At 38.4% G+C, this 16992-nt stretch overlaps 1 pseudogene; it reads left to right on the top strand.

The window, feature by feature from the left end:
- Positions 1-2: 2 nt before the first annotated feature.
- The window catches only part of LOC137251893 (purine nucleoside phosphorylase-like), an 86671-nt pseudogene continuing 69681 nt past the window's right edge, over positions 3-16992 (top strand).

Raw genomic sequence — 16992 nt, 5'->3', positions numbered from 1 at the left:
GCAAGGGCCAGCATTAACGAGGGCGTAACTTACATTAATGGCTCACCACAAAATACGTTTGTACCTGGTCTTTATTGAATTGGCCGAATTTAAGGGTGTTTTCGTTGCTGGCGATGATTTTGATCAAGAGATGCTTTGCGTAATCATGTAAGTGTGTATGTAGACATATATTATGCGTATGGAAAACAATTGTGGTGTGTCGCAAACTCGGCAACGGAGTGGAGGCACCACAATTGTCTTTAAGATATTGAATTGACACTGGTTTACCCCAAGTGCACATCTAGTTCCTCATAAAAACCCCACACCCACATTGATTGCTTCGGATGTATGTAGCGCACTCCGTGCGCAACGATCAATTGGGTTAATATATATAAATGGTTTTACTTTGGTGGGGTTAATAAGAATACTGGTTACTCTTTTCTACAACAATCAGTATTTACTTTAGTGCGTCGGTAGTTTGATAATACTGGTCTGTGTTCGATTATCGTTAGCACGAACGCACATATTTATGAATGGAATGGTTTTCTTAAACAAATTGTGAGCACGGACTTTCGGTGTTTATGCTTAAACTGAAATTCACCTTAATTGGAGAAATGTTTGAAGACCTTTTGAAAGGTATTCAAGATCAATGTTCAAAACCTTTTGACAATCCGTCTAAAAAGAATTGTTAGTTATAAGGGCTTTTTGGAGGCCACTTATAACATGCTTTCTTTTAGTAAATTTTTATGAGGTTTCATTTATTTTTGTTTACACAATTTGTGAACCAACATCAACGCTTTGTAAGCTTAATGTTTGTTTGGGAAAGCTTTTATTGTAGACTTCCTACATGACGTGTACTTTGTTCTTATGAATTATAACTATTGGAGTCCTGATTGCTAGGCCCGCTTCGGTGCTGTTGGCCTCGTGCATTTGACCGAGTGCTGATGCAATATGTGGCAGATCCTGGATCTGCGTTAGGGTTCTGGTGTCCTTGCTCTGGGGAGCGAGTGACTTTTGGGTTAAATTTTTGGAAAGTGAGAAAGATAATGGGCTGAAAGCCTTTAGGTTCTGTGGCAGATCGGTTCACCCTTCTGCGGTAGGTTGTTATGATGTCCTCGTTATGGGATAACGAGTGAATGGGATGGTCTCTGGAGTCCTCGCTCGGTGCGGGCGAGTGAATTCGGGGATTTTCTGGTGTCCTCGCTCTGGGTGAGCGAGTGAATTATGGGGTTTTCTGTTCAGGGGGCCCCCCGGTTAGTCTTGTTAAAAAAAACTTAGATCGAAAAAAAAAATGTTTTTTTTTTGTTTGCGAGCTTTTTGTACGCTCTCCCGCGTCTTCGTGCGTCTCGCTCCGTATTCAGGTGTAGGAGTCCCTCCGGCAGACTCGAAACGAGACCGGAGGTAGAGAAAAAAAGAGAAGATGTAGGATCGACCTCCGGTAGACTCGCACCATCACGAGACCGGGGGGTTGATTAGGGCATAGCCACAAGCTTAGGGATAGCGGGGCATCACGGCGCGTGGTTGAAACGCGTCTTCATGTCCCGCGCTCCCTTTCCCCATTGCCATCGCGTAGTACGTTTTAGGATTCCCCTCCGGTAGACTCGCACCATCACGAGACCTGGGGGTTGATTATAATATATGGCTCGGGAGAAACGCAGGCTTAGGGGTAGAGAGACACGAAGACGCGGGTTCCTTAATTTGCTTTCTATGCTATCACCAACCGTGGGCCTCTGATTTTAGGTAGTCGAGGGAAATAGGATTTTGGTTTTTGGGGTTTTGGAAGGCGGGGTTTGCCCCCTTACATTTAATTCTCCTTGTCGTGGGACGGAAGGAGCACCAATTTCGTAATGGGTCTAGTTATTTGTCCCCTGGTTGTATGAACGTCAACAACACGCACACGGTTATCAGGGCCTGGGTGTGTGTTGACGATTCTGCCCATTCTCCACTCGTTGGGTTGGAGGTTGTCCTCTTTGATAACAACTAGGTCTCCGGGTTTTAGATTAGGTTGTAGATGTTTCCACTTGTATCGTTTCTGGATCTCGGTGAGATATTCGGTTTTCCATCGCTTGCAGAAAGTGTGATGGAGGGCTTTGAGTTTCTGCCACCGATTGATCATCGAGGCAGGGCTCTCACTCGCATCCGGCTCTGGCGGAGCCAGTAGATGGCTGCCAGTGAGGAAATGGCCTGGGGTAAGTGGCTCTAGGTCCGTTGGGTCATTCGACCCTGGGCTGAGTGGGCGCGAGTTGAGGCACGCCTCAATCCTGCACAAAAGGGTTTGGAACTCCTCCATGGTGTACTTATGGGGAGACGCGATCTTTTTGAAGTGGCTTTTGAAGCTCTTCACTCCCGCCTCCCACAAGCCGCCCATATGTGGAGCAGCGGCGGGAATAAAATGCCAGCTTAATGCTTGATGATTGTACTTTGAGACTGTTTTGTCTCGGCTTTCTGCCAGGAAGGCTTTAAACTCGGATCGTAAAGATCTTGACGCTCCGACAAAGTTTATACCATTGTCGGAGTAGATGTTTTTCGGACATCCTCTTCTCGCGATAAAACGCGCAAAGGCTGCGAGAAAGCATGGAGTACTAAGGTCACTAGTGGCTTCTAAGTGGATGGCCTTAGTGGAGAAACAGACAAAAAGGCATACGTAGCCTTTTGACAGTTGACATCCACTACCGCGGTAGCTTTTGATGTCGAAAGGCCCCGCAAAGTCTACCCCGGTATTGGTGAACGCGCGGGTCAAAGTAGTCCGTTCGCAGGGAAGGGTGCCCATGAGTTGGGACTGCGCCTGTTTTCGGTGAATAGTGCAGGTTTTGCAATTATGAATGGTTGCCCTAATCATGGTTTTGATGTTAGGTATCCAGTATTGGGTGCGTATCAGACGCAACATGAGTTGATTTTCCCCATGCAGACTTTGTTGATGAAACATTAGGACTGTAAGACGGGATAACCTGCAGTTGTATGGGAGGAGGATTGGGTGGCGTTCATTAAAAGCTAAGTCCTTTGACGCCCCGAGTCGCCCTCCTACCCGAATGATGCCATGTTGGTCTAGATAGGGATTAAGTGAGAGTATTGCACTTTTCCCTGCAATTGGTTTTCCGGCCTTTAGATAATTATATTCGGAACTATAATGTTGTTTCTGATAGATTTTAATTAAAAGTCGTGTAGTGGCCTTAATTTCATCAGGGGAGATTAGGTGCGACATGACCTGGAATGATTTTTTTGTTTCGGGGTGGGTTCTTCGGTAGAACCTCATAACGTGTGATAAGACCCGTAGAGCCCTAGGTAGGTCGGAAAAGCGTTGAAGAATATCGGTAGGATTGACGGTTGTTGTTGCGCAGGTCTTTGCCCTCTTTTCCTCTACGGAGGTGATGTAGTCACTTTCTTGTGCTGGCCATTGGGAAGTGTCTTCTTGCAGCCAAGAAGGTCCCTGCCACCACAACGAATTGTTGACCAATTCAGACGCAGGTAATCCTCTGCTGCCTAAATCTGCTGGGTTGGACTCTGAGTTCACGTGCAGCCAGTCCCTATGTCCGACCATGTCGATGATCTTGGTGATCCGATGTGCGACGAAGGTTGACCAGGAACAGGGCGGTTTCCTTATCCATGCGAGGACGATCGTTGAATCCGTCCACAGGTGCACTTTCACTGGTCCCAACTTGAGATTCCTGAGAATTGATTCGGTGATTTCCGCTAACAGCACGGCTCCGCAAAGCTCCAATCGTGGAAGAGAAAGAGTTTTCACTGGGGCTACTCGGGTTTTGGCTAGAAGTAGGTTTGTGCAGACATTATCATCCGTTTTGACACGCATGTAAATGACTGCTGCATAAGCCTTCTCGGATGCGTCACAAAATCCATGGATCTCGATGTCGGTTCCTGGAGAAAAGTTGACCCATCTAGGTATCCGGATTTTATCGATTTCATGGTATTGGTCGGTGAAGGTTTTCCATCGTTCCAGCGTACTGGTAGATACTGGTTCGTCCCAAGCGGTGCCTTCCAACCAAATACTCTGCATGAGTATTTTTGCCACAATGACCATTGGTGCCAGCCATCCTAAGTGATCGAAAAGTTTGGCGATTGCTGATAGTATCGCTCTCTTCGTAATGTTTTCCGGGTTGTCCAGCGTCCCTGCTTGAAAATAAAATAAATCGGATAGGGCATTCCATCGAATGCCTAACGCTTTAACTGAACTGGTATCTTCGAATGCCAGGAAGTTTTCATTGAGTAGGTCTGCTTTGGGGATGTCCCTTAGAATGTCCTCTGAATTGGATGTCCATTTGCGAAGTGGAAAGCCCGCTGAGTGTAGGACTTGACGAATTTCATCTCTGGCTTTAATAGTCGATGTGATCGTATGTCCACCCGCTAACACATCATCTACATACATGTATTCTCGCAGTATGCTAGCCGCTGTAGGGTGCGAGTTTGAGACGTCGTCTGCTAGTTGTAGGAGCGTTCTTATCGCGAGATATGGAGCGCAATTCACTCCGAAGGTAACCGTCTTTAATTCGTAAAGACTAATAGGGTCATTCGGGGAAGTGCGATGCACAATACGTTGAAATTTGGTGTGATTTTCGTTCACCCAAATTTGTCGATACATCTTTTCGATGTCGCTATTGAATACGAAGCGGTATAGTCTCCATCGTAAGATAAGTATGGGTAGATCGGCTTGTAGAACTGGGCCTGGGAGGAGAATATCGTTTAAGCTATTGCCGTTGGCCGTAGGGCTCGAGGCGTTAAATACTACGCGTACCTTGGTGGTTGTACTTTCTGCTTTTACAACGGCGTGGTGGGGCAGGAAATAATTATCCGAATCGTCGGATGGAATATTCTTTTCAATTTTTCTCATATGTCCGAGCGTTTCATATTCTGACAACACTCGAACATATTATTTTCCTAAATCTGGGTTTTTTATTAGCCGCCCCTCATTCCGGAAGAATTGAGAGCATGCACGCTTCAGGGATGGTCCTAAGTTAATATTGTTAGGGTAATCCTGCCGGAATGGTAGTGACACGGTGTACCTTCCATTCTCACTTCGCTGCGTTGTTTCTTTAAATATTTGTTCACAGTACCTTTCATCCTCATTTAATATTTTATTTTTGGGTACATTTTCTACCTCCCAGAAAGCTTTGAGTTGATTGTCTAACGCAACCTCGTTGTAAAAAGACATAATGCTCTTCGTTGGATTCGGTGATTCGATACGACCGGTTAGTATCCAACCGAACACTGTCTCTTGGGCTAAGAGTGTGTTTAGCACATTCTTCTTTATACCGCTCATTATAATGTGGGGATATATGTCTCCGCCAAGTATGAGGTCTACGTCTTCGTTGACGTAGAACCTCTTGTCTGCCAAAATCAAGTCTGGGAATGCCTGCATAGTCATTGCGTTGATATGGCAGGATGGAAGATTCCCAGTGAGTTTGGTTAGAACTAGTACGGGTGTAGTCAGGCTGAAGCAGGGATCCACTGGTGAACGTAGTTCGATGTTGGATGCTTCTTTCACCTGAGCTGACACCGCATTTGTGATGCCTGAAACATGGGCATGCATTTTCCTCGCTGGCAAATTGATTCTGCGTTTCAGTCTTTCAGTTATAAAGGAACATTCAGACCCAGAATCAATTAATGCCCGCGCGGAGAAGTCGGTACCATTATGGTGAATGTGTACGCGAGCAGTTCCTAATAGCACGCCTGTGCTGGAATTGGCATGGCAGGATTTGACATTCTGATTCGCCGAGGAAGGTGGTTGTCCCGACTCCTGCCTTTTCCTTGCCTGTGCCGAAGTTGATGGGGCATTATCCGCATCTTTGAAGGGATTTCGTACCGCCGGTTGCTGAAGTGTGTTCGCATGCAGGAGCGTGTGGTGACGAGAGTGGCATTTGGAACAGTTGTACGAACTGGTGCACCTCGTCACTGTGTGTCCTGGGGATAAACAATTCAGGCAGCCGTTTGTGGATTTGACGAATTTAATCCTTTCTACCGGATTTAAATCGCAAAAACGTGAACAGTTGCGTAATCTGTGCTCCGTAGATTTGCACATTTTACATATTGATTTTGTTGTTTGCTTGGTTACTTTGGTTTGAAAAGCACCAAGTCTTTTTGTAGGGTTTTCCGTCGACTGGCGCGACGTGTTTGATTTTTGCACTTTAGAAGTGGCATTCCCTGTAAAACCAGACACGGTTTCAATTGTCTGGAAACGATTTGACAAGAATTTGTCCATATCCTCCCACTTGGATATGTCCGTCTTGTGATCAATGCTCTGCTCCCATAGAGCCAACGTATTTTCAGGTAATTTTGTCGAACATAAATAGGTAATAATCGCATCCCAATTTGAAACATCGATCTGATGTGTTTTTAAAGATGCCAAGCAATTATTTATGTCGCGCTGTAAGGTTTTGATAGAGCTGTCGCACTCACTATCTATCTTTTTTAAATTAAACAAAATTTGTAGTTGTGAGTTTACGAGAATCCGTTTATTCTCGTATCTCTCACATAGGTTTTTCCAGGCTGTTTCGAAGCCTTCATTTGTCAAAGGACATTTCTTGACAATGTCCTTTGCCTCACCTTGGGTTTTTTGGTTAAGGTGGAATAACTTTTCTACCGGGCTTAAGCGACTGTTATTTTTATAGATGGCCGTGAACAGGTCACGAAACGTTGGCCAAGATAGGTAGTCGCCCTTGAATACCTCAGTATCGCAAGCTGGCATGCGGATACTGTGTTCGCGCCCGCGTTCTCCCTCAGGTTTGACTGCCCTATCTTTTTCCTCCTTCAATTTGGCTTGAAGTTCAGCCATGTTTGACATGCATCTCAGGAATACGGCATATGCCGCTTTATGCTTGATCTTGACCGCTGCAATTTTCTTTGCGTCGAGCGTGTCAGAGCCAAGCAACTCCTCTAGGGCGTTCTCTGCTTTTTCCCACTTAGCTTGCAACTCTTTTTGCTGTATTGCAAGAGTGTGTACAGTGTGCAGAGCCGCATTGATGTCATTAAAATCGGCCTCGAATTCGATTATTCGATCGGCCAATCTAATATATGATTCCATGTTCATGGATTAAAATTTGTGATCAAATAAAAGGGGTTGTAACACTGAAAAAACCTGTGCGAATCACCCAACCAACAACGATTAAAATATAGAAAAAACTCTTTATTTAACGCTTTCAATTTGTTTATTTTTTCACTGACTTTGCAGCTTATTTGTGCCGAAAACCAGGGAGAAGGGGAGAGCAACAACAACGTCTTTTGTGGAATTAAAGGGGGCCACTCGCCACTTCAACGTTCAAATTTGTTATAAATAAGTGCGCGCGCTGATATAACAACTCGACGAAAAGTGTAAAAACTCAGTGAAAACTGTTGTAAAAACTGTGTCGATTGAATTAGTGAAAATTAAAGTGCTTGAAAAGAAAATGAAAATTGCCACAGCCGTATGGCGTGAGATTTTAATGTGAATGTGAGGTTATGTACACCTCTTCCTTGTGCTGTGTCCGGAGAGCCTTACCGCTGGTGGGGGGACAGACCAGATAGTCACAAGGAATGTTAAACGACGTTTATGCAACGCGTTTGCACTTATTTTCCTTTTCGGCACTAAATTTTTTACACTTTTCGCGGTCAATAAGAAATCACTACGCACTTTAAATTGATTTTTCGCACTTTTTATTTGTTGTTTTAACCAAAAAAAAATGTGGCAAGAAATATTGCACTTACTCAGGTATTTTTTGGTGACTTGTATACTGGTGATGTGGCAAGTAGCTTATGGTATTGTAGTGGCTTCAGCTGGCTCAGTGTTTTTTCTTTTCACGTTTTGGTGTTATGTAGTGATATGTGCGATGATGTGAGAAGATGACTCGGTGTTTTTTGACGCTGGTATGATATCATAAACTTTTCGTTGGTGGGCAAACTTCTTTTTCGGATGACTTTATTTGTGATTTTGTGGTACGGTCAGCTATGATTATTTCTAATGTGGACTGTATATGCGCTTTAATTCCTTTCTCCGGCTCGAAGGACCAAATGTTCGGCCGGGGTGCGTATGCTCCTGAGTCGTAGGTCGGCGCACCGGGGTCGATCTCAGTGGGAATGTGGCGTGTAGAATAATGAAATAAACAAATAGGCGAGAATTTCTCGTTATAAAGGATGATCTTTATTCAGTAAAGATAAATAGCTAGGGTACAATATTACCTGAGTATAAAACGGCAGAGATCGTTGGCGGCAGATGCGTGCTGGTTGGCTGTTGAACTCAAAGAGGCCGGTTGTATAGCAAGCTACAACCGTTGACCCGCAAAATCCTCCGTTTTGGAGGGGAAAGGCACCCACACATCAACCCCGACATGCATATGCATGAGTGCTGACAAAAAGCACACATACACGCGCATGTACATGCATGCACATGCATGAGGGTGATGGTGTGGGTGGTTATAAATTAATTCGAGTATCGAGTATCGATTTGCAGAGTTGCATTGGGGGGGTCGCAATCAGATGCGGAAAAGTTAGGCATCCTGCCTAAACACATTCTATACATTGCTTAAGTTCAAATGCGGAAGTGTTTTTATTGTTCAAATTCCTGGAATCTATAAATAAATGTTTTTGCTTTAAAAAGCTGTATAAATATTTTGTATTTTTCACCATTAAGGGCATTGAAATTTTAATTAAGCACTTCTAACCAAAAATTAGCCAAGGTTAAATGGGTTGAGGAAAAAAAACTTTCCGTTCTATACATTGCTTTAGTTCAAATGCGGAAGTTTTTTTATTGTTCAAATTCCTGGAATCTAGAAATAAATGTTTTTGCTTTAAAAATCTGTATAAATATTTTGTATTTTTCATCATTAAGGGTATTGAAATTTTAATTAAGCACTTCTAACCAAAAATTAGCCAAGGTTAAATGGGTTGAGGAAAAAAAACTTTCCGTTCTATACATTGCTTTAGTTCAAATGCGGAAGTTTTTTTATTGTTCAAATTCCTGGAATCTAGAAATAAATGTTTTTGCTTTAAAAATCTGTATAAATATTTTGTATTTTTCATCACTAAGGGTATTGAAATTTTAATTAAGCACTTCTAACCAAAAATTAGCCAAGGTTAAATGGGTTGAGGAAAAAAAACTTTCCGTTCTATACATTGCTTTAGTTCAAATGCGGAAGTTTTTTTATTGTTCAAATTCCTGGAATCTAGAAATAAATGTTTTTGCTTTAAAAATCTGTATAAATATTTTGTATTTTTCATCATTAAGGGTATTGAAATTTTAATTAAGCACTTCTAACCAAAAATTAGCCAAGGTTAAATGTGTTGAGGAAAAAAAACTTTCCGTTCTATACATTGCTTTAGTTCAAATGCGGAAGTGTTTTTATTGTTCAAATTCCTGGAATCTAGAAATAAATGTTTTTGCTTTAAAACGCTGTATAAATATTTTGTATTTTTCATCATTAAGGGTATTGAAATTTTAATTAAGCACTTCTAACCAAAAATTAGCCAAGGTTAAATGGGTTGAGGAAAAAAAACTTTCCGTTCTATACATTGCTTTAGTTCAAATGCGGAAGTTTTTTTATTGTTCAAATTCCTGGAATCTAGAAATAAATGTTTTTGCTTTAAAAAGCTGTATAAATATTTTGTATTTTTCATCATTAAGGGTATTGAAATTTTAATTAAGCACTTCTAACCAAAAATTAGCCAAGGTTAAATGTGTTGAGGAAAAAAAACTTTCCGTTCTATACATTGCTTTAGTTCAAATGCGGAAGTGTTTTTATTGTTCAAATTCCTGGAATCTAGAAATAAATGTTTTTGCTTTAAAAAGCTGTATAAATATTTTGTATTTTTCATCATTAAGGGTATTGAAATTTTAATTAAGCACTTCTAACCAAAAATTAGCCAAGGTTAAATGTGTTGAGGAAAAAAAACTTTCCGTTCAATACATTGCTTTAGTTCAAATGCGGAAGTTTTTTTATTGTTCAAATTCCTGGAATCTAGAAATAAATGTTTTTGCTTTAAAAATCTGTATAAATATTTTGTATTTTTCATCATTAAGGGTATTGAAATTTTAATTAAGCACTTCTAACCAAAAATTAGCCAAGGTTAAATGGGTTGAGGAAAAAAAACTTTCCGTTCTATACATTGCTTTAGTTCAAATGCGGAAGTTTTTTTATTGTTCAAATTCCTGGAATCTAGAAATAAATGTTTTTGCTTTAAAAAGCTGTATAAATATTTTGTATTTTTCATCATTAAGGGTATTGAAATTTTAATTAAGCACTTCTAACCAAAAATTAGCCAAGGTTAAATGTGTTGAGGAAAAAAAACTTTCCGTTCTATACATTGCTTTAGTTCAAATGCGGAAGTTTTTTTATTGTTCAAATTCCTGGAATCTAGAAATAAATGTTTTTGCTTTAAAAATCTGTACAAATATTTTGTATTTTTCATCATTAAGGGTATTGAAATTTTAATTAAGCACTTCTAACCAAAAATTAGCCAAGGTTAAATGGGTTGAGGAAAAAAAACTTTCCGTTCTATACATTGCTTTAGTTCAAATGCGGAAGTGTTTTTATTGTTCAAATTCCTGGAATCTAGAAATAAATGTTTTTGCTTTAAAAAGCTGTATAAATATTTTGTATTTTTCATCATTAAGGGTATTGAAATTTTAATTAAGCACTTCTAACCAAAAATTAGCCAAGGTTAAATGGGTTGAGGAAAAAAAACTTTCCGTTCTATACATTGCTTTAGTTCAAATGCGGAAGTGTTTTTATTGTTCAAATTCCTGGAATCTAGAAATAAATGTTTTTGCTTTAAAAATCTGTATAAATATTTTGTATTTTTCATCATTAAGGGTATTGAAATTTTAATTAAGCACTTCTAACCAAAAATTAGCCAAGGTTAAATGGGTAGAGGAAAAAAAACTTTCCGTTCTATACATTGCTTTAGTTCAAATGCGGAAGTGTTTTTATTGTTCAAATTCCTGGAATCTAGAAATAAATGTTTTTGCTTTAAAAAGCTGTATAAATATTTTGTATTTTTCATCATTAAGGGTATTGAAATTTTAATTAAGCACTTCTAACCAAAAATTAGCCAAGGTTAAATGGGTTGAGGAAAAAAAACTTTCCGTTCTATACATTGCTTTAGTTCAAATGCGGAAGTGTTTTTATTGTTCAAATTCCTGGAATATAGAAATAAATGTTTTTGCTTTAAAAATCTGTATAAATATTTTGTATTTTTCATCATTAAGGGTATTGAAATTTTAATTAAGCACTTCTAACCAAAAATTAGCCAAGGTTAAATGGGTTGAGGAAAAAAACTTTCCGTTCTATACATTGCTTTAGTTCAAATGCGGAAGTGTTTTTATTGTTCAAATTCCTGGAATCTAGAAATAAATGTTTTTGCTTTAAAAAGCTGTATAAATATTTTGTATTTTTCACCATTAAGGGCATTGAAATTTTATTTAAGCACTTCTAATCAAAAATAAGCCAATGTTAAATGGGTTGAGTAAAAAAACTTTCCGTTCTATACATTGCTTTAGTTCAAATGCGGAAGTGTTTTTATTGTTCAAATTCCTGGAATCTAGAAATAAATGTTTTTGCTTTAAAAAGCTGTATAAATATTTTGTATTTTTCACCATTAAGGGCATTGAAATTTTAATTAGGCATTTCTAACCAAAAATTTACTCAAGGTTAAATGGGTTAAGTGAAAAAAATAAAAACTTTCCGTTCTATACACTGCTTTAATTCAAATGCGGAAGTCTTTTTATTGCACAATTTCCTGGAATCTAGGAATAAACGTTTTTGCTTTAAAAAGCTGTATAAATATTTCGTATTTTTCATCACTAAGGGCATTGAAATTTTAATTAAGCACTTCTAACCAAAAATTAGCCAAGGTTAAATGGGTTGAGTAAAAAAAACTTTCCGTTCTATACACTGCTTTAATTCAAATGCGGAAGTCTTTTTATTGCACAATTTCCTGGAATCTAGGAATAAACGTTTTTGCTTTAAAAAGCTGTATAAATATTTCGTATTTTTCATCATTAAGGGCATTGAAATTTTAATTAAGCACTTCTAACCAAAAATTAGCCAAGGTTAAATGGGTTGAGGAAAAAAAACTTTCCGTTCTATACATTGCTTTAGTTCAAATGCGGAAGTGTTTTTATTGTTCAAATTCCTGGAATCTAGAAATAAATGTTTTTGCTTTAAAAAGCTGTATAAATATTTTGTATTTTTCACCATTAAGGGCATTGAAATTTTAATTAGGCATTATTAACCAAAGATTTACTCAAGGTTAAATGGGTTAAGTGAAAAAAATAAAAACTTTCCGTTCTATACATTGTATGTGCGGCTATTCTTCAGAGCAAAAGGATGAGCAGCTCTGCTAATGTGAATTGAGTTTGCGACTTCTCTTATCATTCTCGACTCAATTACTAGTGCAGTTTTCTAAAAAGTTTCTCAAGTTGAGATTACACTATTTATTTATGATTTTCTAACGTCATAAGCAGTGGCGGCGCTCGGGGTCGGCGACGTCGGCCACCGCCGACGGCCTCGCACCTGAGGGGCCTCGCAAAAAAGTTTTACAGTTACCTATTTATTTTAAATTTTTAATGACGCCAGTAACACCAGGTGACTACAAACTCATATTCGACAAAACATTAATTTTGAACACTTAAGCTCAATGCCGCTAGTAATGCCAGTAACTCTATGTGTTACTCTCCCCTGGGTAACGCCACATTTAGTACTGGTACTATGATTGAGCGACATCTGTAATTCGGTAATCGGAAGTTGCAGCATAATGAGCGGGCGACATCTGTTATCGAGATTTGCTGCTAGTCAACACTTCCTCTCAATGCCGTCAGTAACGCCAATAACACTAGTGTTACAGTGCGCGGGGTGATACCCTGCTAACACACTACTGAGCAGCGCCAAAAATTCTCTTGGCCTTATTATGCTAGCAGTTGGCGTAGTTGCTCAGGCAGGGAATGGTATCGTGGCGTAGCTGCAAAACACAGTGGCGTCAGATGGCGCAATTGTGTTAACTCATTGAGTTGATATCGGCCTCGATGTTGGTTTCATGGTATCGAAGCGAAAAAATAAATCGCCAATATCCACCCTTAGTCTGGCAAGACGACAAGGTTAAAATGTGTAGAATTTAATCACCGCTAATCGGAGAGTTAAGAAACTAACTAACTAAACAACATGGGGATTCTCCGTCCAGAGTCTCGTGCGCGAAATGAAATGAAAGAAATTTTCTTCCATACGGCGACTTGCAGACTCGCAAGAGCAAAGTTTCTTTTTATTTTATTATAAAGTCAACACCCCGACTTTCTAGTGGATAAACGTTTTTAAGTTATTTGTTATTAATTGCATACTTAACGGTAAGGTAAGTGAACATCAACTTTTTATCGACTTTAACGAAATTATTTCGTCAAGATCAATAGCTATATCTTTAACAACTGGTAAATACTCGTAATATTAATCAAGAAATAGGTACTTAAGGTAAGTACTTAAATATAGGCAATCTATTTCTCCATAGAAACCGAAATAGAAAAGTGAATACATACCTAGTTTTAAACCTGCGCTAGTTTTTTTTCTCGAGAACATAAAAATTTGGGTAATTGTTTACTTTAGCACACAACTACTAAAATCCGACCAAAAATATCGGGAGAGGTGTCAAAAGACGCGTTTTGATCCCCACGAATCCGAGAGTGGAAATTCAAAATTTTATCTCGTTTCGGGGATATTTGCAAACAAAATTGAAAATTTTCATTTGGTTGTTGTTGTTTTGATGATTTTGTAGTACCCACAAGAAAAACTGTGGGTAGATGTGTTTTGCGCGGATATGGTTTTGGTCTCCAAACCGGTGTTGGACCCACCCAGGGTAATTTTTTATAAGCGCAGAAAGGTGTTCTGCGCAAAAATACTATGGATCGCACCCCGGTTTCGGAGCGCTCCGGTGCCATTTTTCGGTTTCTTGGAAATAACACGGATTCGTGGTCCTAGGATCAAAACGCGTCTTTTGACACCTCTCCAGATATTTTTGGTCGGGTTTTAGCAGTTTAGAGTTAAACTAAACAATTACCAAAATTTGTTGCCTTTCGTACCTAAGTATTTTCACAGAGTTCTTTTTCATACATCTCGTGTGGTGTTCCTTCAATACAAAATAATATGAATGAATAGGTATAACAAATAAATTCACTTCTCCATAAAAAGACATTGCTTATAAGGGGTCGTCCATAAATTACGTAAGGCAAATTTTCGAGCTGTTTTGACCTCCACGCAACCCTTTGTCACAAACTGTCACATCTGCTTCGTATAATTTATTGTTTCATTAAGGGCATTGAAATTTTAATTACGCACTTCTAATCAAAAATTTACTCACGGTTAAATGGGTTTTGTGAAAAAAATAAAAACTTTCCGTTATTTAGATTGCTTTAATTCAAATGCGGAAGTGTTTTTATTGTTCAAATTCCTGGAATCTAGAAATAAATGTTTTTGCTTTAAAAAGCTGTATAAATATTTTGTATTTTTCATCATTAAGGGCATTGAATTTTTAGTTAGGCATTTCTAACCAAAAATTTACTCAAGGTTAAATGGGTTTCGTGAAAAAAATAAAAACGTTCCGTTATATACATTGCTTTAATTCAAATGCGGAAGTGTTTTTAATGTTCAAATTCCTGGAATCTAGAAAGAATCGATTTTGTTTTAAAAAGCTGTATAAATATTTCATATTTTTATACTCAGTTGAGCAGAGCTCACAGAGTATATTAGCTTTGTTTGGATAACTGCTGGTTGTACAGGTATAAAGGAATCGAGATAGATATAGACTTCCATATATCAAAATCATCAGTATCGAAAAAAAAAATTTGATTGAGCCATGTCCGTCCGTCCGCCCGTTAACACGATAACTTGAGTACATTTTGAGGAATCTTGATGAAATTTGGTATGTAGATTCCTGGGCACTCATCTCAGATCGCTATTTAAAATGAACGATATCGGACTATAACCACGTCCACTTTTTCGATATCGAAAATTTCGAAAAATGGAAAAAGTGCGATAATTCATTAGCAAAGACGGATAAAGCGATGAAGCTTGGTAGGTGAGTTGAAATTATGACGCAGAATAGAAAACTAGTAAAATTTTGGACAACGGGCGTGGCACCGCCCACTTTTAAAAGAAGGTAATTGAGAAGTTTTGCAAGCTGTAATTTGGCAGTCGTTGAAGATATCATAATGAGATTTGGCAGGAACGTTACTCCTATTACTATATGTACGTCTAATAAAAATTAGCGGAATCGGAGAACGATCACTCCCACTTTTGAAAAAAAAAAATTTAAAGTCAAATTTTAAAAGAAAAGTTATAGTATGTCAACATTCAACACCATTAATGATATGGTGCAACAAAACGCAAAAATAAAAGAAAATTTCAAAATGGGCGTGGCTCCGCCCTTTTTCATTTAATTTGTCTAGGATACTTTTAACGCCATAAGTCGAACAAAAATTTACCAATCCTTGTGAAATTTGGTAGGGGCTTAGACTCTGGGACAATAACTTATTTCTGTGAAAAACGACGAAATTGGCCGAAGCCACGCCCAGTTTTTATACACAGTCGACCGTCCGTCCTTCCGCTCGGCCGTTAACATGATAACTTGAGCAAAAATCGATATATCTTTACTAAACTCAGTTCACGTACTTATCTGAACGCACTTTGTATTGGTGTACTAAATGGCCGAAATCCAACTATGACAACGCCCACTTTTTCGATATCGAAAATTACGAAAAATGAAAAAAAAAAATGCCATAATCATATACCAAATACGAAAAAAGGGATGAAACATGGTAATTGGATTAGTTTATTGACGCAAAATATAACTTTAGAAAAAAATTTGTAAAATGGGTGTGACACCTACCATATTAAGTAGAAGAAAATGAAAAAGTTCTGCAGGGCGAAATCAAAAGCCCTTGGAATCTTGGCAGAAATAGTGTTCGTGGTATTACATATATAAATAAATTAGCGGTACCCGACAGATGATGTTCTGGATCAGCATGGTCCACATTTTGGTCGATATCTCGAAAACGCTTTCACATATTTATTTTTTATTTTTATTTATTTATTAAACATTTTCTTAATGCATATTTTAAATAAATTACAATATTGAAAGAGCACATTCTGTTACTATATAGCATAAGAAAATTACATGGGATTTTTTATATTAAATTTTAAAATAGTATTAAATGCCAGTTCACATCGTAAAATTCTTTTTCAGTGTGGGGTGTATAGTTTTTAATAATGTTATAGAATAAACTCATAATAATTCAGATAACTAGTTAAGATTACGATAGAGAAACAAATGATAATTCGTTAATTAGTTAAGGTTCCGATAGAGAAACAGTTGATATAGTTACAAAAGTTAGATATGGTTTACAACAACGTCCTCAGCAATGCTTCTAGATCGTAGTGGCTAAAACTAATCAGATACATTTTTATTTTCTTTTGAAATAGGTTAAGATTTCTTATAACCTGTACAGAAGCAGGGAGAGAGTTGAACATTTTGCACGACGTGTATGTATAAAAGCTTCTGAAGTGAGATGTCCTAGAATGCGGGATTTGTACCGATGTAAGCAGATTGCTCCTAAGGTTGTAGACTTCAGAAGGATAACTTTCCAAGTACCCCGATCTAATAAAGGACTTTAAATAAATATAGATAACGACATGGTAGTATATCTAGTCTCCTAAAAGATAACATAGCGTGAGACCTGTAGTTTGCGCCACATATGCGTCTTATAATTCCCTTTTGGAGTGTTACAATGGGTGACAACTTACTAGCCGAGGCGCCGCCCCAGCAAGTAATCCCATATTGAAGTTTCGATTGGACTAGACCACATTAAACAGCTTTTAGAGTAGACATAGTGCAACACTTTTTGTGACGATAGAAGTGACGGGTAGTGTACAGAAAGTATTGTTTTAGTTTCTGAATATGTGCAGACCAATTAAATGATTATCGATTATAATACGTAAGTATTTGAAATTGTCAACAAAATCAATCCTGAAGCAGTTATCACAGCATTTAACG

This window comes from Eurosta solidaginis, chromosome 5 (genome assembly GCF_040869045.1).
Source record: "Eurosta solidaginis isolate ZX-2024a chromosome 5, ASM4086904v1, whole genome shotgun sequence".
Taxonomy (NCBI): domain Eukaryota; kingdom Metazoa; phylum Arthropoda; class Insecta; order Diptera; family Tephritidae; genus Eurosta; species Eurosta solidaginis.
The sequence above is the reverse complement of the archived record's forward strand: the minus strand, read 5'-3'. Positions and strand labels throughout refer to the sequence as shown.